The 24,183-nt window shown below is 44.9% G+C and overlaps 1 long non-coding RNA gene across 1 annotated transcript; it reads right to left on the bottom strand.

Annotated features, from left to right (window-relative positions):
• Positions 1-9,890: 9,890 nt before the first annotated feature.
• Positions 9,891-23,792, bottom strand: LOC116966304. The gene is made up of 3 exons (XR_004409986.1): positions 23,543-23,792; positions 13,245-13,249; positions 9,891-9,979 (listed from the first exon to the last, which is right to left on the bottom strand). It is a non-coding gene; the product is annotated as an uncharacterized LOC116966304 (long non-coding RNA).
• Positions 23,793-24,183: the final 391 nt, after the last annotated feature.

Here is a 24,183-nt window from a genome sequence, read left to right as displayed (position 1 = left end):
AAACACTAAGGGGCAGAAAACGCTGGTGGGTGTTGTGTACAGGCCACCTAACAGTAGTAGTGAAGTTGGAGATGGTATCAAACAGGAAATTAGAAATGCGTGCGACAAAGGCAAAACAGTTATAATGGGTGACTTCAATCTACATATAGATTGGGTGAATCAAATTGGCTGGGGTGCTGAGGAAGTGGATTTCTTGGAATGTATGCGGGATAGTTATCTAAATCAACATGTAGAGGAACCAACGAGAGAGCAGGCTATTTTAGACTGGGTATTGAGTAATGAGGAAGGGTTAGTTAGCAGTCTTGTTGTACGTGCCCCCTTGGGCAAGAGTGACCATAATATGGTTGAGTTCTTCATTAGGATGGAGAGTGACATTGTTAATTCAGAAACAATGGTTCTGAACTTAAAGAAAGGTAACTTTGAGGGTATGAGACGTGAATTGGCCAAGATTGACTGGCAATTAATTCTAAAAGGGTTGACGGTGGATATGCAATGGAAGACATTTAAAGACTGCATGGATGAACTACAAAAATTGTTCATCCCAGTTTGGCAAAAGAATAAATCAGGGAAGGTAGTGCATCCGTGGATAACAAGGGAAATCAGGGATAGTATCAAAGCGAAGGATGATGCGTACAAATTAGCCAGAAAAAGCAGCATACCGGAGGACTGGGAGAAATTCAGAGACCAGCAGAGGAGGACAAAGGGCTTAATTAGGAAAGGAAAAATAGATTATGAAAGAAAACTGGCAGGGAACATAAAAACTGACTGCAAAAGTTTTTATAGATATGTGAAAAGAAAGAGATTAGTTAAAACAAATGTAGGTCCCTTGCAGTCAGAAACAGGTGAGTTGATCATGGGGAACAAGGATATGGCGGACCAATTGAATAACTACTTTGGTTCCGTCTTCACTAAGGAAGACATAAATAATCTGCCGGAAATAGCAGGGGACCGCGGGTCAAAGGAGTTGGAGGAATTGAGTGAAATCCAGGTTAGCCGGGAAGTGGTGTTGGGTAAATTGAATGGATTAAAGGCCGATAAATCCCCAGGGCCAGATAGGCTGCATCCCAGAGTACTTAAGGAAGTAGCTCCAGAAATAGTGGATGCATTAGTAATAATCTTTCAAAACTCTTTAGATTCTGGAGTAGTTCCTGAGGATTGGCGGGTAGCAAACGTAACCACACTTTTTAAGAAGGGAGGGAGAGAGAAAACGGGGAATTACAGACCAGTTAGTCTAACATCGGTAGTGGGGAAACTGCTAGAGTCAGTTATTAAAGATGGGATAGCAGCACATTTGGAAAGTGGTGAAAACATTGGACAAAGTCAGCATGGATTTACAAAAGGTAAATCATGTCTGACGAATCTTATAGAATTTTTCGAGGATGTAACTAGTAGTGTGGATAGGGGAGAACCAGTGGATGTGGTGTATTGGACTTCTAGAAGGCTTTCGACAAGGTCCCACATAAGAGATTAGTATACAAACTTAAAGCACACGGCATTGGGGGTTCAGTATTGATGTGGATAGAGAACTGACTGGCAAACAGGAAGCAAAGAGTAGGAGTAAACGGGTCCTTTTCACAATGGCAGGCAGTGACTAGTGGGGTACCGCAAGGCTCAGTGCTGGGACCCCAGCTATTTACAATATATATTAATGATCTGGATGAGGGAATTGAAGGCAATATCTCCAAGTTTGCGGATGACACTAAGCTGGGGGGCAGTGTTAGCTGTGAGGAGGATGCTAGGAGACTGCAAGGTGACTTGGATAGGCTGGGTGAGTGGGCAAATGTTTGGCAGATGCAGTATAATGTGGATAAATGTGAGGTTATCCATTTTGGTGGCAAAAACAGGAAAGCAGACTATTATCTAAATGGTGGCCGACTAGGAAAAGGGGAGATGCAGCGAGACCTGGGTGTCATGGTACACCAGTCATTGAAAGTAGGCATGCAGGTGCAGCAGGCAGTGAAGAAAGCGAATGGTATGTTAGCTTTCATAGCAAAAGGATTTGAGTATAGGAGCAGGGAGGTTCTACTGCAGTTGTACAGGGTCTTGGTGAGACCACACCTGGAGTATTGCGTACAGTTTTGGTCTCCAAATCTGAGGAAGGACATTATTGCCATAGAGGGAGTGCAGAGAAGGTTCACCAGACTGATTCCTGGGATGTCAGGACTGTCTTATGAAGAAAGACTGGATAGACTTGGTTTATACTCTCTAGAATTTAGGAGATTGAGAGGGGATCTTATAGAAACTTACAAAATTCTTAAGGGGTTGGACAGGCTAGATGCAGGAAGATTGCTCCCGATGTTGGGGAAGTCCAGGACAAGGTCACAGCTTAAGGATAAGGGGGAAATCCTTTAAAACCGAGATGAGAAGAACTTTTTTCACACAGAGAGTGGTGAATCTCTGGAACTCTCTGCCACAGAGGGTAGTCGAGGCCAGTTCATTGGCTATATTTAAGAGGGAGTTAGATGTGGCCCTTGTGGCTAAGGGGATCAGAGGGTATGGAGAGAAGGCAGGTACGGGATACTGAGTTGGATGATCAGCCATGATCATATTGAATGGCGGTGCAGGCTCGAAGGGCCGAATGGCCTACTCCTGCACCTAATTTCTATGTTTCTATGTCTCCGCGCTGTATCTCTAAACTAAAGAGAGAACTAGTGTCTGAACGGGTGATCGATTGTCGGCGTGGACTCGATGGGCTGAAGGGCCTGATTCCGCGCTGTGTCTCTAAACTAGAAAACTAAACTCAACTGACATGAACGGCTACTGTTCTGCCATGTGGCTACGTCCCACAAGGTGCCTGGTTCATGAATTAGGGAAGGTATCTGAGGAACAGCCTAGGGTTCTAAGCTGATCATTACTAAAGTTGAAGTAAGAGGCTATTCATACAGAGGTTGATGAGGGGTTGTGTGGATATGTGGAACAAGCTGCCGGAGGAAGTAGTTGAGGCAAGTACAATAACAACATATAATTTAGTTCAGTTCAGTTTAGAGATACAGAGCGAAAACAGGCCTTCGGCCCATCGAGTCCGTGCTGACTATCGATCACCTGTTCACACTCTAGTTCTATGTTTAGTCTAGAGATACAGTGCGGGAACAGGCCCTTCGGCCCATCGAGTCCGTGCTGACTATCGATCACCCGTTCACACTCTAGTTCTATGTTTAGTCTAGAGATACAGTGCGGGAACAGGCCCTTCGGCCCACCGAGTCCACGCTGACTATCGATCACCCATTCATACACTAGTTCTGTGTTTAATTTAGAGATACAGCACGGAAACAGGCCCTTCGGTCCACCAAGTCCGTGCCCACCAGCGATCACCCGTTCACACACTAGTTCTCTCTTTAGTCAGTGGGTGGTGAATCTGTGGAATTCTTTGCCATAGCAGGCTGTGGAGGGCAAGTCAGTGGATATTTTTAAGGTTGAGATAGATAGATTGTTGATTAGTGCGGGTGTCAGGGGTTATGGGGAGAAGGCAGGAGAATGGGGTTAGGAGGGAGAGATAGATCTGCCATGATTGAATGGCGGAGTAGACTTGATGGGTCAAATATCCTAATTCTGCTCCTATCACAAGACTGTAAATATCACCAACAACATACCCTGCATCAACTACATTGAAGCTGTGGTCAATAAAGCACGCTAATGTCTCATCTTCCTCAAAAGATGAAGGAAGTTTGGCATTTCTCCAGTGACTCACACCAACATCAAGAACTCTGTTATGTTGCATCACATCATGGTTTGGGACTCAACAGCACAAGAAATTGCTGAGAGCTTAGTTTAGTTTAGTTCAGAGATGCAGCGCTGAAACAGGCCCCCTCGGCCCACCGAGTCCATGCCGGCCATCGATCACCCGTTCACATACTAGTTATATGTTTAGCTCTTGAGATACAATACAGAAACAGGACCTTCAGCCCACCGAGTCCGTGCTGACCATCGATCACCCATTCACACACTATTTCTGTGTTTAGTTCTTGAGGTACAATACAGAAACAGGACATAGAAACATAGACAATAGGTGCAGGAGTAGGCCATTCGGCCCTTCGAGCCTGCACCGCCATTCAATATGATCATGGCTGATCATCCAACTCAGTATCCTGTACCTGCCTTCTCTCCATACCCCCTGATCCCTTTAGCCACAAGGGCCACATCTAACTCCCTCTTAAGTACAGCCAATGAACTGGCCTCAACTACCTTCTGTGGCAGAGAATTCCAGAGATTCACCACTCTCTGTGTGAAAAATTATTTTCTCATCTTCCCTCTTATCCTTAAACTGTGAGCTCTTGTTCTGTACTTCCCCAACATCGGGAACAATCTTCCTGCATCTAGCCTGTCCAACCCCTTAAGAATTTTGTAAGTTTCTATAAGATCTTCTAAATTCTAGCGAGTCTATCCAGTCTTTCTTCATATGAAAGTCCTGACATCCCAGGAATCAGTCTGGTGAACCTTCTCTGTACTCCCTCTATGGCAAGAATATCTTTCCTCAGATTAGGAGACCAAAACTGTACGCAATGCTCCGGGTGTGGTCTCACCAATACCCTGTACAACTGCAGTAGAACCTCCCTGCTCCTATACTCAAATCCTTTTGCTATGAATGCTAACATACCATTCGCTTTCTTCACTGCCTGCTGCACCTGCATGCCTACTTTCAATGACTGGTGTACCATGACACCCAGGTCTCGTTGCAAGTAGGCATGCAGGTGCAGCAGGCAGTGAATGTTTTATTGCCAAATGTCCCAGATTACAGAATGAAATTTATACTTGCAGCAGCACAACAGAATATGTAAACAGGCAAACTCCGTTCAGAGAAGCACCCAAAGTCAGCATCAAACCAGGGTCTCTAGCGCTGTGAGGCAGTAACTCTAATGCTGCACCACCTTGCTGCCCGAACTTGGATATCGCTCAGTCCATTACACAAAGCAGTCTCCCCATTCCACCCCTGAAGGTCATGTCAGAAAGCATTATATCAGGATGCATCATAGCTTGGTTTGAGAACAGTTCCATCCACACAGCAACAGGCTCTTCGGCCCACCACGTCCATGCCAGCCCTTTTTTGCCCATCGATTGGTATGGTTGTACAATTGCCATGTGTTACAGGATACAGTGTTTGCATGCAACCCAGGTAAGTCGTATATATAAGGTCATAAGTGATAGGAGCAGAATTAGGCCATTCGTCCCATCAAGTCTACTCTGCCATTTAATCATAGCTGATCTTTCTCTCCCTCCTAACCCCGTTTTCCTGCCTTCTCCCCGTAACATCTGACTCCACGACTAATCACAAATCTATCCATCCCTGCCTTAAATACATCCCCTGACTTGGTCTCCACAGTCTTCTGTGGCAAAGCATCCACAGATTCACCACCCTCTGACTAAAGATATTCCTCCTCATCTCCGTCCTAAAAGAACGTTCTTTAATTCTGAGGCTATAATCTCTGGTCCGATACTCTCCCACTAGTGGAAACATCCTCTCCACATCCACTCTATTCAAGCCATTCACTATTCTGTACTTATTCTAAACTCCAGCGAGTACAAGACCAGTGCTCATCATATGTTAACCCACTAATTCTTGGGATTGTTCTTGTAAACCTCCTCTGGACCCTCTCCAGATCCAGCACATCCTTCCTTAGAAACGGGGCCCAAAATTGCTCACAATATTGAGTACAATACAGACTGAGAGTCAGGGGAGAGGGAGACACAGAGATACCTTTCTGACCTTTCTGTCCTGGGCCTCCTCCACTGTCAGAGTGAGGCCCAACGCAAATTGGAGGATTAGCACTCCATATTTCACTTGGGCCGCTTACACCCCAGCGTTATGAATATCGACTTCTCTAACTTCAAGTAACCCTTGCTTTCCCTCTCTTAAGAGGAGTTGAGTATAGGAGCAAAGACGTCCTCCTGCAGTTGTATAGGGCCCTAGTGAGACCACACCTGGAGTATTGTGTGCAGTTTTGGTCTCCAAACTTGAGGAAGGACATTCTTGCTATTGAGGGAGTGCAGCGTAGGTTCACAAGGTTAATTCCCGGGATGGCTGGACTGTCATATGTTGATAGATTGGAGCGGCTTGGCTTGTATACTCTGGAATTTAGAAGGATCAGAGGGGATCTTATATAAGATTATTAAGGGTTTGGACACGCTAGAGGCAGGAAATATGTTCCCAATGTTGGGGGAGTCCTAAAGCAGGGACCATAGTTAAAGAATAAGGGGCAAGCCATTTAGAACGGAGATGAGGAAAAACTTTTTCACACAGAGAGTTGTGTGTGGAATTCTCTGCCTCAGAGGGCGGTGGAGGTTGGTTCTCTGGATACTTTCAAGAGAGAGCTAGATATGGCTCTTAAAGATAGCGGAGACAGGAGATATGGGGAGAAGACAGGAACGGGTCACTGATTGGGGATGATCAGCCATGAGCACATTGAATGGCTGGCTCGAAGGGGCAATATGTTCAATATGTTCATGGCTGATCATCCAAAATAGTAAGATTAAACGAGCTTACCAGTTTGAAGTTTGATCTTGATTTCATGAGGAGTTACGATGAGCGATTACGTGAAGAAGGGCCGTCCGTCTGCGTGCGCGTCAATCTTCAAAGCAGCGGTGTTAAATCACAGATAAAAAGACCTGAGAATAGTAAGATTGTGAAGAAACTAGAACTTCCATATGACCTTGATAGTATGAGGGTGGGAACGGTGGGCACGTAATCGCTCATTGTAACTCCTCATAAAATCAAGATCAAACTTCAAACTGGTAAGTTCTCGTTTAATCTTACTATTTTACTTCGGAGTCACGTGAGTGACTACATGAAGATTTCAAAACTCTGTGATTTTACGCCGGTTACAAATCCAGGCGTCACACACTGAATGGATTGACCATGGATGCGTGTAATCATTAAAGTATTCAGACATTACGTAGTTAAGTAAAGACACTGATGCTTTAAATGAAAGAAAAGTTAAAAAAAAATAGTTATCCCTCCCAACCTTGGGGGGAAACTAAGGGACAGAACTTAAAATGATACGTGCAAACACCCCCAGTCTGGTTATGGGTTTGTTATAAAACTGGTGGACTGTTATTTCATTCGTCCATCCTGCAGCCACTAGGATGTCGTCAAGGGGCACGTCCATAGCTCTTGCTGCTGACGTAGATGCAGCCCTGGTGGAATGAGATTTAACCATATGAATGTTCACTCCTGCTAGCACCATTACCTCCTTTGACCATCTGGAGATGGTTTGAGTTGACACCTTCTGGTGTGGTTTTTTAAGGCTGATGAGGACCGATTGTTCTGAGCCTCTGAAGTTCTCCGTAACTCTCAGATAGTGGTGTTAGTATGTTACCCCACACACAACCGTTGGTCCTCTGGATATGCCAAGAACTGGATCTTCATCCTGGCCTGCTCTGTTTTATCAGGTTCCTGATTACGAATGTTATGTTGTTTATATTGGTGGTCATGTAGTCCAACCGTAGCTTTTGCAGTGTCTGGACTCTTTGTCAGCATACCACCTTCAGGGTTAGTTATAGGCGGTCCCCACTGTCAAAGTAGGGTTAGTACCACGCTCACATCCTATGTGTCCGTGTACCTTGGCCTTGTAGGTATTAAATTGTAAATTCCCTTCATGAATTTTGTTGTAAAGGGGTGCGTTCCTATCGACCCGTGCCTGCTTCCAGCATCAGATAGGAGGAGAGTGCGCCTCTGGCACTATAGATTGCACTATAACTTTGTTTATAGTTATAATACAGAGTTGATAGGAACTCCAAGACATCCGTTATCCGAACTGTGTTGTATTTGTTCGGACAGTCCTATGCCTTGAAATGGCCTCCTCAGAATCTGCAGACCAACAAGTTAATACGTTCATGTAGTGGATGATTGCTCCCTGTAACTGGGTTCGCTAGGAGGTCCCTGCTCTTGGGTACAGCCATAACTACCGGACCCGCTGCATCCAGAGGGTCAAGGGCATCATTAGAGACAGCACACACCCTGGACACTGCCTCTTCACCCTCCTGCCCTCAGGAAGACGATACAGGACACTGAGCGCCCGCACGACAAGACTAAAAAACAGCTTCTACCATAGAGCTGTGACACTACTGAACTCTATCCCCCTCCCACACTGACCCCCCCCCTCTCTCTCACACACACGCTCATACTCCTATATGTTTATAGTCTAATTTTTTAATAGTTCTTTTTTAAATGTATTTTTATACTGATATTCCTGTGCAGCTGGAGGACTGCTCCAACAAAATGTCGTTGTCTTGTACAATGACAATAAAGATCATTATTACTATTATTATTATTATTATTATTAGAGTCTGCAAAAGCCTTGAGACAGGGGCGGAGGTTCACCTTCCAGCAGGACAACGACCCTAAACATACAGCAAGAGCTATAATGGAATGGGTTAGATCAAAGCACATTCATGTGTTAGAATGGCCCAGTCAAAGTCCAGACCTAAATCCAATTGAGAATCTCTGGCAAGAACTTGAAAATTACTGTTCACAGACGCTCTCCATCCAATCTGACTGAGCTTGAGCTATTTTGCAAAGAAGAATGGGCAAAAATTTCAGTCTCTAGATGTGCAAAGCTGGTAGAGACATACCCCAAAAGACTTGCAGCTGTAATTGCAGCGAAAGGTGGTTCTACAAAGTATTGACTCAGGGGAACTGAATACTTTTGCACGCCACACTTTTCAGTTTTTTATTTGAAAACCATGTATCATTTTCCTTCCACTTCACAATTATGCGCCACTTTGTGTTGGTCTATCACATAAAATCCCAATAAAATATATTTACGTTTGTGATTGTAACGTGACAAAATGTGGAAAAGTTCAAGGGGTATGAATACTTTTGCAAGCCACTGTAAATCTAACTCTCTTTTGAAAACACCCAGTGAATTGGCCTCCACTGCATTCTGTGGCAGAGAATTCCATAGATTCACAACTCTGTGTGAAAAAGTGTTTCCTCATCTCAGTCCTAAATGGCCGACCCCTTATTCTTAAACTGTGTGTGACCCCTGGTTCTGGACTCCGCCAACATCAGTAATATTTTTCCTGCATCTAGCCTGTCCAATCCCTTCAGAATTTTATATGTTTGTATAAGATACCCTCTCATCCTTCTAAATTCCAGTGAATGCAAGCCCAGTTGACCCATTCTTTCATCATATGTCAGTCCCGCGATCGCGGGAATTAACCTAGTGAAAATGTGTAGGATAGAACTGCAGATGCTGGTTTAAATTGAAGGTAGGCACAAAATGCTGGAGTAACTCAGCGGGACAGGCAGCATCTCTGGAGAGAAGGAATGAATGATGTTTCGGGTCGAGACCCTTCTTCAGAACTGGTGAACCTACTCTGCACTCCCTCAATAGCAAGAAAACTAAACTAACCCTCCTGAGATGCTGCCTGACCCGCTGAGTTACTCCAGCACTGTGTCTATCTTCGCTGTAAACCAGCATCTGCAGTTACCTTAATACACAAAGTATTTCAGTGATCAGACTCTGTACAAACTCACAATTCAATAAACTGGTCATTGTTTGTGGGAACGAGCGACTGACAGAATTACGTACCTGGGTTCTGTCCGCTGCTCGTCTCTGGAATATCGACTGACAAACTCTTGTTCTCAGTGGCCGTCACTGTGTGGAGAACACGAATGTGTAGAGGGGAAAATTTACATCAAGAAACGGAAATAAAATAAGGAAGTATTCCTTTTTCAGCAAATGGTTAACCCCTTTCATCCCTGATGGGGCATGACTTTGATTTAGTGGAGGGAATGCTGTAATGTGGGAAGAGTCCCTCACTATCCCTGCAAACCTACTCTGGCTCTGAAACTATTCCTGGTCTCTGTAACCCCCTCCCCACCGGCCGCTACTCCCCTCCCTGTCAAATTGGAGGTATTTAATCTAGTGAGTGTGACAGTCTCCTGTTCCACAGTGCTCATTTGAACAAGACTGCACTGATTCAAGAATTGTGTGGGAAAGAACTGTAGATACTGGTTTAAATCGAAGATAGACACAAAATGCTGGAGTAACTCAGCGGGACAGGCAGCATCTCTGGAGAGAAGGAATAGGTGACGTTTCAGGTCTGAAGCAGGGTCTCGACCCGAAACATCACCCATTCCTTCTCTCCAGAGATGCTGCCTGACCCGCTGAATTACTGATTCAAGAATATCTGGAATTGTGCAAGGCAATCCCCGCACGTCCATGTGCCTATCTAAAGGCCACCAAGACACCACTATCATCACTGCCTCCATCATTACCCCTCGGCACCATCACTCTCTGGGTAAAGAAACGATCCCCACACATTTTAGATCTCGTTAAGTTTAGAGATACAGCGCGGAAACAGGTCCTTCGGCCCACCGAGTCCACACCGACCATCGATGCCTGCACAGTAACACCATCCGACACACACTAGGGACAATTGTACTTTTATACCAAGCCAATTAACCTATAAACTTTATTTTTTATTTTATTTTTTTTATTTAACTTTAATTGTCATTCAGGTATACACATAGACACAGTGCACATTGAACGAAATTTCGTTGCATTGACTCTTCAAAGTAGCAGCAGAATATAACATTTATATCAGGCGATCAGTAAAAGTGCTTAGTGTGTCCATAAAAAGTGCTTCATGTGCATAGTTCTGTAAAATAGATATGTAGGAATGTTTTTAAAAGTGGCGATGTATAAGAAAGTTCTAGCCTCGGTTTTATTGTGAGTTCAATAGTCTTATGGCTGGATGTCTTTAGAATGTGGGAGGAAACCGAAGATCTCGGAGAAAACCCACGCAGGTCACGGGGAGAACGTGCAAATTCCGTACAGACAGCACATGTAGTCGGGATCGAACCCAGGTCTCTGGAGCTGTGAGGCAGCAACTCTAACGCTGCACTACTGTGCCGCGCCTTTCAGCTTTCCCCCTCTGACCTTAAGGTTGTTCCTAGTGTATGAGTAAGAGTCATGGAAACAATGAAGTTACAGAGACTTGTGAGGCCCAACGACCTCTTGCTTCATGAGGAAATGGACAGAAGTAGGAACAGGAAACTTATTGCGAAAAATCCTTTATACAGAAGAGAAAATGTATCGAACAGTTCCCCAAAGCTGAGGGTGCAGAACAGTCCTTTTATTAATCAAGAAAGCAAAGTGCTGGAGGAACTCAGCGGATCTGCGGATGGAGTGGACTAGTGTTTGCACAAACAACATTTCAGATTGAGTCCCTTCTTCAGACTGGGGGAATAGAGGGTAGAAAACTGGAAATGCAAAGTCATAGTCATAGAGTGGCACAGTGTGGAAACAGGCCCTTCGGCCCAACTTGCCCACACTGGGAAACATGTCCCAGTTACACTAGTCCCACCTACCCACGTTTGGTCCATATCCCTCCAAACCTGTCCTACCCATATACCTGCCTGTTTCTTAAACATTGGGATAGCCAATGCCTCAACATCCTCCTCTGGCAGCTTGTTCCATGCACCAACCACCCTTTGTGCATAAGTTACCCCTCAGATTCCTGTTAACTTTTTTCCCCCTCTCACCTTAAACCTATGTCCTTTGGTCATCAATTCACCTGCACTGGGCAAGAGACTCTGTGTGTCTACCCGATCTATTCCTCTCATGATATTATACACCTCCATAAGATCACCCATCAACTTCCTACGTTCCAAGGAATAGAATCCCAGCCTACTCATTCCTGGGAACATCCTCGTAAATCTTCTCCGAACGCTTTCCAGCTGAAAACATATTTCCTATCACATGATGCCCAGAACTGAATGCACATATTCTAAATGTGGCCTCACCAACGTCTTATACAACATGACCTCCCAAAGTCTACACTGTGCAAATTGTGTGAACGGGTCAAAGCCTGCCAAGTGATAGGTGGATACAGGTGAGGGGGGCAGATGATTAGACTACACAATAGACAATAGGTGCAGGAGTAGGCCATTCGGCCCTTCGAGCCAGCACCGCCATTCAATGTGATCATGGCTGATCATCCCCAATCAGTACCCCGTTCCTGCCTTTTCCCCATATCCCCTGACTCCGCTATTTTTAAGAGCCCTATCTAGCTCTCTCATGAAAGCATCCAGAAAACCATCCTCCACCGCCCTCTGAGGCAGAGAATTCCACACTCACTACTCTCAGTGAGAAAAAAGTGTTTCCTCGTCTCCGTTCTAAATGGCTTACTCCTTATTTTACTTCGGAGTCACGTGAGTGACTACGTGAAGACCCCGCCAGCACGCATGCCGTAATAGTGTCTCACGCAGTGCAACAGCGACGGGCGGGAGAGCGAGCTCTCCCGCAACAGAGTTTAAAACGGGACCTCCAGGTAAGTAAAACTTATTCTGAGATCGTATTTGAAAAAACCCTTGTTGTGATTTGTCTTCATAGAGAACATGAACAAGGGCAGACAAACGAAGAAGGTCACACCCCGTCCGACTGTGATGGCCCAGGAGGGTTCCAGCAGTGGGGGGCGACCGGCGGCACCTTGACCGCACTCGCTGCGGTCCATAGTCACCGACAGATTTTCTGTAGAGCCGAGCCCAGCGCCGCAAGCTGCTCAGCTCGAACAACCGCAGCGGGTTGGAGGCAAGGCTAAACAGAACTCGTCCAGCCGGTTTACTCCGATGAATCCGGCACGGAAGACACACCACCCGAGAGCGGTAAAGGTGACCGTTTGGCCCGCATGGAGCGGCTAATGGAGCAAATGCTCCAGCGGGATTTGCTCCGGGAGATGGGGCAAGCCCGCCAAGGGAGTGCAAGCACACCCGCCACAGTGCAATATTCAGCACTGGCCATCGCACCTCCCTCAGCGGAGGGGAGCGTTGGCGATCAGGGCTGGGCTGGTCAAGAACAGGGGTCGTTGGCTGAAGACAACAGCAGTATGCTGGGGGTGCAGGAACAGGAAGAGCTGCTGGGTGTGGTAAACCGCTACACTGTAACACCGCGAGCGGGACAGCCGTTGCAGCCTAAACTGGCGGCTAGCATTGACTACCTGTCCTTCAACCCACACCAAGAACAGGTAGTCAATGAGGCGTTGGAATTATACACGCCACCGGAGAATTGTATATCGCTCAATGTACCGGCCGTCAATAACCAAATCTGGGGGGTACATTGGGCTGGGCATTCGAACCCAAGAACTCAAACTCCAAAAAATTCTGAAGCTCCTGACGTCAGCCTTAACTTCATACGCTCGTTCCGTGGACGGTGTCGAAATGACCAATAACCAACAAGACACCATGGCTCTGCTGTGTAATACACAGTGTGAAATCAACAACCTACGGAAAGAAGCCATAAGACCTGCCCTCAACCCCAAATTTGCAGGGTTGTGCAAAACGCCGACCTCACAACCACAAATCCTGCTATTTGGTAAAGACCTGCCAAAGCAGGTAAAAGCTCTGGACGAGGAGTCTAAAGCACTTGGACTCACGAGGGCAGGTCCCAGAACAAGCAAGACCACGCAACCCAGACGGCAGCACCCCTACGCATCCACCAGTAGGCGTCTACAACATGGTACTGGTAAAAGCATGGGGCCCGCATACCATCCCCGGAAGTCTTTTTTAGGACAGGGCCCAGAGTGGACCTCATGGAAAATGCGCCAACCCCACACAGCAACACCTCGACAGATGAAGAGCCGCAGATCCAAGAAATTAATATTCTACCGGTAACATTGGAGGTAGGTGGGTCTGGTTCCTTCCAGAACATAAAAGGTGCAGGGCCTTTGCTAACAGCGGGGAGGTTACACCTGTTTTTGGAAGCATGGAGGGCTATCACTCTCGATAACTATATACTACAAAATATTCAGGGATACAAAATTGAATTTGTTCAAAAAAGTATACCGCCAGTTCAGCATGCACCCCACAGGGAGTTTACCCTCTCACAAAAAGAAAAATGCGAGGGACAGGCAGAACTGGTGAGACTACATACAAAGGGAATCATAGAGAAATCAGAACATGACCCTTTGGAATTTGTATCAAATATCTTTACTAAAACTAAAAAAGATGGTGGATGTCGCATCATCATTGATTTAATGACATTGAATACATTTGTCAAGTATATACATATCAAAATGGAAACATTTGTTACTGCCAAACAATTGATTTCCAGAGGATACTTCATGGCATGCATCGATTTAAAAGCTGCATTCTATTCAGTGCCCATTCATTAGGATCACCGTAGATACCTAAAGTTTAACTGGATGGGGCAACGATGGCAGTATAAAACGTTGCCTAATGGTCTAATTTCAGCCCCAAGACTATTTACCAAGATATTAAAACCAGCCCTGGCAATACTAAGAAAACAAAAACATATTGTCATGGAATATCTTGATGATATTTTGATAGTAGGCAAAACCTTGGAATTAGCTAAATCAGCAGTATTAGCTACCAAACATTTATTTGAAACTCTGGGATTTGTCATACATCCAGATAAATCTAAGTTGACGCCATCCACAACTATGGACTATCTGGGATTCACAATTAACTCAGTGCACATGTCTGTAACGTTGCCAAAAGAAAAAGCAGCAGAATTGGCACAAGCCTGCAACAAATTTATGATTACCAATCAACCAACCATTCGACAAGTGGCAAGAGTAATTGGGAAATTAGTAGCAGCATTTCCAGCTACCCAGCTTGGACCTTTGCATTACCAAAACTTACAAAGAGCAAAGGTGCAAGCGCTAAAACTACATGCAGGTCATTTGGACCGAACCATGAAATTACCAGCTAAAGCAATATCAGAATTACAATGGTGGAAAATGAACATTTGGCATAGTTCCAGCCCCATCGTTATCAATAACCCAACACTCACGATACAAACGGATGTGCTCAAGGCTGGGGAGCTACTAACACTATATCTAGTACGGGTGGTAGATGGAACATACAAGAATCATCACTACTACAGACACTGGGTATAAACTACTTTGAAATGTTGGGTGCGTTTTATGGGCTAAAAGCTTACCGTTCAACTATGCAACATTTGCATGTCCGCCTACAAATTGACAATACCACATTGGTGGCCTATATTAATCATATGGGCGGGATAAAATCGATATCATGTGATAATCTGGTCAACACAATCTGGCAATGGTGTGTCGACAGACATATTTGGCTATCAGCAACTTACCTACCAGGTAAGCTTAATACAGTGGCAGACACCAGGTCACGCAAATTCAATGATAACACCGAATGGATGTTAAACCCCAAAGTATTTGCTGAAATTACAAAGCAATATGGAACACCAGATATCGACCTCTTTGCAACCCATGACTGAATCACCAGGTATCAACATATGTTGCTTGGGAACCAGACCCTGAGGCAGCAGCGATGGACGCATTCTCGCTGAACTGGGGAAAATGGTTCCCTGTGGTCCTTGCCACCCATGACCATTCCCAGGAGACCAGATCTGTTGGTCCACCCTGTCACAGGCGAGAGTCATCCGTGCCATGACAGAAAAAATCTGTTGAATTGCAGAATTTAAAAAGACCATTATTGGACCTGGGACTGTCAAACAGGACCGTGGACATGATGACAGCATCTCACCGACAATCCACCAAGAAACAGTACCTCTCCAGCATCAGGAAGTGGGAAGCGTACTGTTCAAGAACAGGGACAACATATAGAACAGCAACCATAACGAACATACTGGAGTTCCTGTCCAGCCTTCACTACGATGAAGGTCTGAGTTACAGTACAATTAATTGTGCTTGGTGTGCACTGTCAGCCTATCTGTGGCAGGCACCAGGACAACAGTCCATAGGGTCACATCCACTGGTGGCCAAATTAATGAATTGTCGTCCTGTCATATCTAAGGCGATGGTCACCAGCCAGATCCCTCACTCTGGAACTGCTCACCCTGAAAACGGTAATGCTGATGGCTTTAGTCTCAGCCCAAAGGGTCCAGTCCCTGCACCTACTCAGACTGGACAACATGGTCATATCAGCTGACCAAGTTACTTTTACTATCTGGGAGCTGGTAAAACAGAGCAGACTTCAGGACTTCAGAACTTCAGGACTAACTATGGAATTCCAGGCGTACCCACCTGAACCCCGTTTATGTGTCATGACACATTTGCTGCAATATCTCAACATAACCAAAGAACCCCGAAGGAGAGAAAAGGCACTATGGGTCAGCTACAAAAAGCCACATGGTCGGGTGTCGGTACAAACCGTCTCTAGTTGGCTCAGACAGGTATTGGGAGCTGCTGGGGTGGATACTGACATTTACACATCTCACTCCACCAGGGCAGCATCTACATCAGCGGCTAAGAATATGGATGTGCCATTGGACCATATCCTGGTCCACGGAAAGAACTTTCCAAACGTTCTATAATAAGTCGATTGTTAAACCTGTATTATTTGCAGAGAGGATTTTAAATTCTGCAAATATATAATTTAAGCCCGGGGGAATGTTATTTTTTCTTTGTTTAAAATGAATATTGTTATTGTTTTTTAAAAACCTGATTCATGTTTGATTACGATAACATACTTCCTCCCTTGGATGACTTCGGCAGTGAGTGAAGTATGGACTGTTCCACGGTTTGAAATCACAGAGCTTTAAAATCTTCACGTAGTCACTCACGTGACTCCGAAGTAAAATAGTAAGATTAAACGAGAACTTACCAGTTTGAAGTTTGATCTTTATTTTATGAGGAGTTACGATGAGGGATTACGTGCCCTCCGCTCCTACCCTCAATTATAAAGGTCACTATTTTAGTTCTCCTTATCTTTACTATGTTTATTTCAATTACTGTGTTTCTGTGATTCCACACCGCTGCTTTGAATTATGTTGTGCACGCGTGCTGGCGGGGTCTTCACGTAATCCCTCATTGTAACTCCTCATAAAATAAAGATCAAACTTCAAACTGGTAAGTTCTCGTTTAATCTTACTATTCTTAAACTGTGTGTGGCCCCTGGTTCTGGACTCCCCCAACATCGGGAACATGTTTCCTGCCTCTAGTGTGCCCAAACCCTTAACAATGTTATATGTTTGAATGAGATACCCTCTCATCCTTCTAAACTCCAGAGCGTACAAGCCCAGCTGCTCCATTCTCTCAGCATATGACAGTCCTGCCATCCAGGGAATTAACCTTGTAAACCTACGCTGCACTCCCTCAATAGCAAGAATAGGTGGGAGAATCTAAGACCAGAGGTCTCAGCCTCAGAATTGAAGGACATTCTTTTGGGAAGGCGATAACGAGGAATTTCTTGTCAGAGGGTGGTGAATCTGTGGAATTCTTTGCAACAGAAGGCTGTGGAGGCCGTCAATTCATATTTTTAAAGGTACAAAATACACTAGATAGGTTCTTGATTAGTACGATTGTCAGGGGTTATGGGGAGAAGGCAGGAGAATGCTGTTGGGAGGGAAAGATAGACCAGCCATGATTGAATGTCGGTGTAGTCTTGAGGGCCCGAATGGTTTAATTTGGCTCCTATCATAAGGAATAGGAGTAGAAGAACCTCTTTTAATTCTGAGGCTGTGACCTCCGCTCCTAGACTCACCCACTCGTGGAAACATCCTCTTAGCATTCATGTTAGCATTTATAGCAAAAGGATTTGAGTATAGGAGCAGGGTGGTTCTACTGCAGGTGTACAGGGTCTTGGTGAGACCACAGCTGGAGTATTACGTACAGTTTCGGTCTCCTAATCTGAGGAAAGACATGCACCATTATATCCCTGCACCTATTTTCTATGTTTCTATGTTTCTCCACATCCACTCTATCCAAGCCTTTCACTATTCTGTACGTTTCAATGAGGTCCTCCTTCATTCTTCTTAACCCCAGCGAGTACAGGCCCAGTGCAGACAAACGCTCATCATAGGTTAATGTGCTGATTCCAGGGATCATTCTTGTAAACCTCCTCTGGACCCTCTCCAGAGCCAACACATCCTTCCTCAGATACGGGGCCCAAGAAATTGCTCACAATATTCCAAATATTACCAGCGCCTTATAGAGCCTCAACATTATATCCCTGTTTGTGTATAACAGCCCTATTGAAATATATGCTTGCATTGAGTTTGCTCTCTATATTACCATTATCACTATAACTTATGAAGTGGTAGAAACTCGAGAGGGTATGAGGAAGTAGACAGAAGTAGCAGTAGACAGAAGTTGTGACAGGAAATCTAGTGCTAAAAATGAAAATGTTCGTTCACAGAATGAAGGGAAATGTATCACAGAATTCTCCAAAGCTGAGGGTGCATAACACTCCCTTTATTCATCGAGAAAACAAATGCTGGGGGAACTCGGCGGATCTGGGGGTGGTTAGACACAAAGGGCTGGAGTAACTCAACGGGATGGGCAGCATCTCTAGAGAGGAGGAATGAGAGAAATCAATATTCATATCATACCGAGAGCTACCAAACATTTATTTGAAACTCTGGGATTTGTCATACATCCAGATAAATCTAAGTTGACGCCATCCACAACTATGGACTATCTGGGATTCACAATTAACTCAGTGCACATGTCTGTAACGTTGCCAAAAGAAAAAGCAGCAGAATTGGCACAAGCCTGCAACAAATTAATGATTACCAATCAATCAACTATTCGACAAATGGCAAGAGTAATTGGGAAATTAGTAGCAGCATTTCCAGCTACCCAGCTTGGACCTTTGCATTACCAAAACTTACAAAGAGCAAAGGTGCATGCGCTAAAACTACATGCAGGTCATTTGGACCGAACCATGAAATTACCAGCTAAAGCAATATCAGAATTACAATGGTGGAAAGTGAACATTTGGCATAGTTCCAGCCCCATCGTTATCAATAACCCAACACTCACGATTCATACGGGTGCTAGTGCTCAAGGCTGGGGAGCTACTAACACTATATCTAGTATGGGTGGTAGATGGAACATACAAGAATCATCACTACTACAGACACTGGGTATAAACTACTTTGAAATGTTGGGTGCATTTTATGGGCTAAAAGCTTACTGTTCAACTACGCAACATTTGCATGTCCGCCTACAAATTGACAATACCACATTGGTGGCCTATATTAATCATATGGGCGGGATAAAATCGATATCATGTGATAATCTGGTCAACACAATCTGGCAATGGTGTGTCGACAGACATATTTGGCTATCAGCAACTTACCTACCAGGTAAGCTTAATACAGTGGCAGACACCAGGTCACGCAAATTCAATGATAACACCGAATGGATATTAAACCCCAAAGTATTTGCTGAAATTACAAAGCAATATGGAACACCAGATATCGACCTCTTTGCAACCCATGACTGAATCACCAGGTATCAACATATGTTGCTTGGGAACCAGACCCTGAGGCAGCAGCGATGGACGCATTCTCGCTGAACTGGGGAAAATGGTTCCCTGTGGTCCTTGCCACCCATGACCATTCCCAGGAGACCAGATCTGTTGGTCCACCCTGTCACAGGCGAGAGTCATCCGTGCCATGACAGAAAAAATCTGTTAAATTGCAGAATTTAAAAAGACCATTATTGGACCTGGGACTGTCAAACAGGACCGTGGACATGATGACAGCATCTCACCGACAATCCACCAAGAAACAGTACCTCTCCAGCATCAGGAAGTGGGAAGCGTACTGTTCAAGAACAGGGACAACATATAGAACAGCAACCATAACGAACATACTGGAGTTCCTGTCCAGCCTTCACTACGATGAAGGTCTGAGTTACAGTACAATTAATTGTGCTTGGTGTGCACTGTAAGCCTATCTGTGGCAGGCACCAGGACAACAGTCCATAGGGTCACATCCGCTGGTGGCCAAATTAATGAATTGTCGTCCTGTCATATCTAAGGCGATGGTCACCAGCCAGATCCCTCACTCTGGAACTGCTCACCCTGAAAACGGTAATCCTGATGGCTTTAGTCTCAGCCCAAAGGGTCCAGTCCCTGCACCTACTCAGACTGGACAACATGGTCATATCAGCTGACCAAGTTACTTTTACTATCTGGGAGCTGGTAAAACAGAGCAGACTTCAGGACTTCAGAACTTCAGGACTAACTATGGAATTCCAGGCGTACCCACCTGAACCCCGTTTATGTGTCATGACACATTTGCTGCAATATCTCAACATAACCAAAGAACCCCGAAGGAGAGAAAAGGCACTATGGGTCAGCTACAAAAACCAACATGGTCGGGTGTCGGTACAAACCGTCTCTAGATGGCTCAGACAGGTATTGGGAGCTGCTGGGGTGGATACTGACATTTACACATCTCACTCAACCAGGGCAGCATCTACATCAGCGGCTAAGAATATGGATGTGCCATTGGACCATATCCTGGTCCACGGAAAGAACTTTCCAAACGTTCTATAATAAGCCGATTGTTAAACCTGTATTATTTGCAGAGAGGATTTTAAATTCTGCAAATATATAATTTAAGCCCGGGGGAATGTTATTTTTTCTTTGTTTAAAATAAATATTGTTATTGTTTTTTAAAAACCTGATTCATGTTTGATTACGATAACATACTTCCTCCCTTGGATGACTTCGGCAGTGAGTGAAGTATGGACTGTTCCACGGTTTGAAATCACAGAGCTTTAAAATCTTCACGTAGTCACTCACGTGATTCCGAAGTAAAATAGTAAGATTAAACGAGAACTTACCAGTTTGAAGTTTGATCTTTATTTTATGAGGAGTTACGATGAGGGATTACGTGCCCTCCGCTCCCACCCTCAATTATAAAGGTCACTATTTTAGTTCTCCTTATCTTTACTATGTTTATTTCAATTACTGTGTTTCTGTGATTCCACACCGCTGCTTTGAAGAATGTCGCGCATGCGTGCTGGCGGGGTCTTCACGTAATCCCTCATTGTAACTCCTCATAAAATAAAGATCAAACTTCAAACTGGTAAGTTCTCGTTTAATCTTACTATTCTTAAACTGTGTGTGGCCCCTGGTTCTGGACTCCCCCAACATCGGGAACATGTTTCCTGCCTCTAGTGTGCCCAAACCCTTAACAATGTTATATGTTTGAATGAGATACCCTCTCATCCTTCTAAACTCCAGAGCGTACAAGCCCAGCTGCTCCATTCTCTCAGCATATGACAGTCCCGCCATCCAGAGAATTAACCTTGTAAACCTACGCTGCATTCCCTCAATAGCAAGAATAGGTGGGAGAATCTAAGACCAGAGGTCTCAGCCTCAGAATTGAAGGACATTCTTTTGGGAAGGCGATAACGAGGAATTTCTTGTCAGAGGGTGGTGAATCTGTGGAATTATTTGCAACAGAAGGCTGTGGAGGCCGTCAATTCATATTTTTAAAGGTACAAAATACACTAGATAGGTTCTTGATTAGTACGATTGTCAGGGGTTATGGGGAGAAGGCAGGAGAATGTTGTTGGGAGGGAAAGATAGAACAGCCATGATTGAATGTCGGTGTAGTCTTGAGGGCCCGAATGGTTTAATTTGGCTCCTATCATAAGGAATAGGAGTAGAAGAACCTCTTTTAATTCTGAGGCTGTGACCTTCGCTCCTAGACTCACCCACTCGTGGAAACATCCTCTTAGCATTCATGTTAGCATTTATAGCAAAAGGATTTGAGTATAGGAGCAGGGTGGTTCTACTGCAGTTGTACAGGGTCTTGGTGAGACCACAGCTGGAGTATTACGTACAGTTTTGGTCTCCTAATCTGAGGAAAGACATGCACCATTATATCCCTGCACCTATTTTCTATGTTTCTACGTTTCTCCACATCCACTCTATCCAAGCCTTTCACTATTCTGTACGTTTCAATGAGGTCCTCCTTCATTCTTCTTAACCCCAGCGAGTACAGGCCCAGTGCAGACAAACGCTCATCATAGGTTAATGTGCTGATTCCAGGGATCATTCTTGTAAACCTCCTCTGGACCCTCTCCAGAGCCAGCACATCCTTCCTCAGATACGGGGCCCAAGAAATTGCTCACAATATTCCAAATATTACCAGCGCCTTATAGAGCCTCAACATTATATCCCTGTTTGTGTATAACAGCCCTATTGAAATATATGCTCGCATTGAGTTTGCTCTCTATATTACCATTATCACTGTAACTTATGATGTGGTAGAAACTCGAGAGGGTATGAGGAAGTAGACAGAAGTAGAAGTAGACAGAAGCTGTGACAGGAAATCTAGTGCTAAAAATGAAAATGTTCGTTCACAGAATGAAGGGAAATGTATCACAGAATTCTCCAAAGCTGAGGGTGCATAACACTCCCTTTATTCATCGAGAAAACAAATGCTGGGGGAACTCGGCGGATCTGGGGGTAGTTAGACACAAAGGGCTGGAGTAACTCAACGGGATGGGCAGCATCTCTAGAGAGGAGGAATGGGTGACATTTCGGGTCGAGGCCTTTCTTCAGACTGAGAGTCAGGGGAGAGGGAAACGAGAGGTATGGACGGTGATGTATATATAGAACAAATGAATGAAAGATGCAAAATAAGTAACAGGCCGTTGTTAGCGATTTACTATGTGAGAACGAGAAGCTGGTGCGACTTGGGTGGGGGAGGGATGGATAGAGAGGGAACGCCGGGATTACTTGAAGTTAGAGAAATCAATATTCATATCATACCGAGAGGTGGCCAAGGGAGGCGGTGCAAAAGCATCGACATTAGTCAGCAAGTCCGTCTGACAGAACTAAAATCTCTCAGGATGTGGTCTGTTATCACGAGGGTTTACGGTCAAGAGGGTGAATTTAGTTGAAGAAGGAACCGCAGATGCTGGCTTACACCGATGATAGACACAAAAAGCTGGAGTCACTCAATAAGTCAGTTTAATTTAGTTTAGAGATACAGTGCAGATGCAGCGTGGAAACAGGCCCTTCAGTCCTCCAAGTCCGCGATGGCCATCGATCACCCGTTCACACTAGGTATGTGTTTAGTTTAGAGATACATTGCAGAAACAGGCCCTTCGGCTCACCGTGTCCGCGCTGACCAGCGAAGATTCTCTGCATTAGCGCGGCGGTGCGGTAGCATAGTGATTGAACTACTGCCTTACTGAGCGAGAGTCCCAGGCTCGATCTTGGCTACGAGTGCTGTCTGTACGGTGTTTGCACGTTCTCCCCGTGACTGCGTGGGATTTCTCCAGGTGCTTGGGTTTCCTCCCACACTCCAAAGACGTACAGGTTTGTGGGTTAATTGGCTTGGTATAAATGTACAATTATCCTCAGTGTGCGTGGGGCAGTGTTAATGTGCAGGGATCGCAGGTCGCCATGGACGCGGTGGGCAGAAGGGTCTGTTTCTGCGCTGTATCTCTAAGCTAAATGAAACTAACAAATAACATAAACAAATTGCATTTATACATGAACAACAAAAAAAACATATTTAATGTTTTAAATTTAGTTTAGTTTAAAGATACAGCGCAGAAATAGCTCCTTCGGCCCATCGAGTGTGTGCCGACCATCGGTCCCAGCACTATCCTACACACAATAGGGACAATTTACATTTATCAAACGCCAATTGACCTACAAAACTGGTGTGGGAGGAAATTGAAGATCTCGGGGAAAATACACGCAGGTCACGGAGAGAATGTACAAACTCCGTACAGTCAAGCACCTGTAGTCAGGATCGAACCCGGGTCTCTGGCGCTGTAAGGCGGTAGGTAGCTCTACCACTGTTTCACCTTGCCTGCTGACTGAATGCACTGAATGTTTTTACCCAGGGTACGGGATTCAAGAACCAGAGGACTTGTGTTTAAGGTGAGCAGATAAAGATTAAATAGAAACTTGAGGAGCAACGTTTTCACTCACTGGGTGGGAAGGTATGTGGAAGGAGCTGCCATTATATACATGAATAGGCTTGGTATTAAAGTAAAAATCGTTCATAGTGTAGGATAGTGTTAGTGTGCGGGGATCGCTGGTTGGTGCGGACTCGATGGGCCGAAGGGTCTGTTTCCGCGCTGTATCTCTAAACTAAATTAAACCATTAACAGTGTAGGAAGGAACTGCAGATGCTGGTTTAAACCGTAGACACAAATTGCTGGAGTAACTCATTGGGACAGGCAGCACCTCTGGAGAGAAGGAATGTGTGACGTTTCTGGTCGAGACCTTTCTTCAGACTGAATCAAGGGAGAGGGACACGAGAGATATAGACGGTGATGTAGCGAGATATAGAACAAATTAATGAAAGACATGCAAAAAAAGTACTGATGATAAAGGAAACAATGTTGGCTGTGTGTTAGCTGTGAACAAGAAGCTGGTGCGACTTGGGTAGGGGAGGGATGGAGAGAGTGGAAATGCAGGGGTTACTTGAAGTTAGAGAAATCAATAGTAAGATT

The sequence above is a fragment of the Amblyraja radiata genome, chromosome 36 (genome assembly GCF_010909765.2).
Source record: "Amblyraja radiata isolate CabotCenter1 chromosome 36, sAmbRad1.1.pri, whole genome shotgun sequence".
NCBI lineage: Eukaryota > Metazoa > Chordata > Chondrichthyes > Rajiformes > Rajidae > Amblyraja > Amblyraja radiata.
The sequence above is the reverse complement of the archived record's forward strand: the minus strand, read 5'-3'. Positions and strand labels throughout refer to the sequence as shown.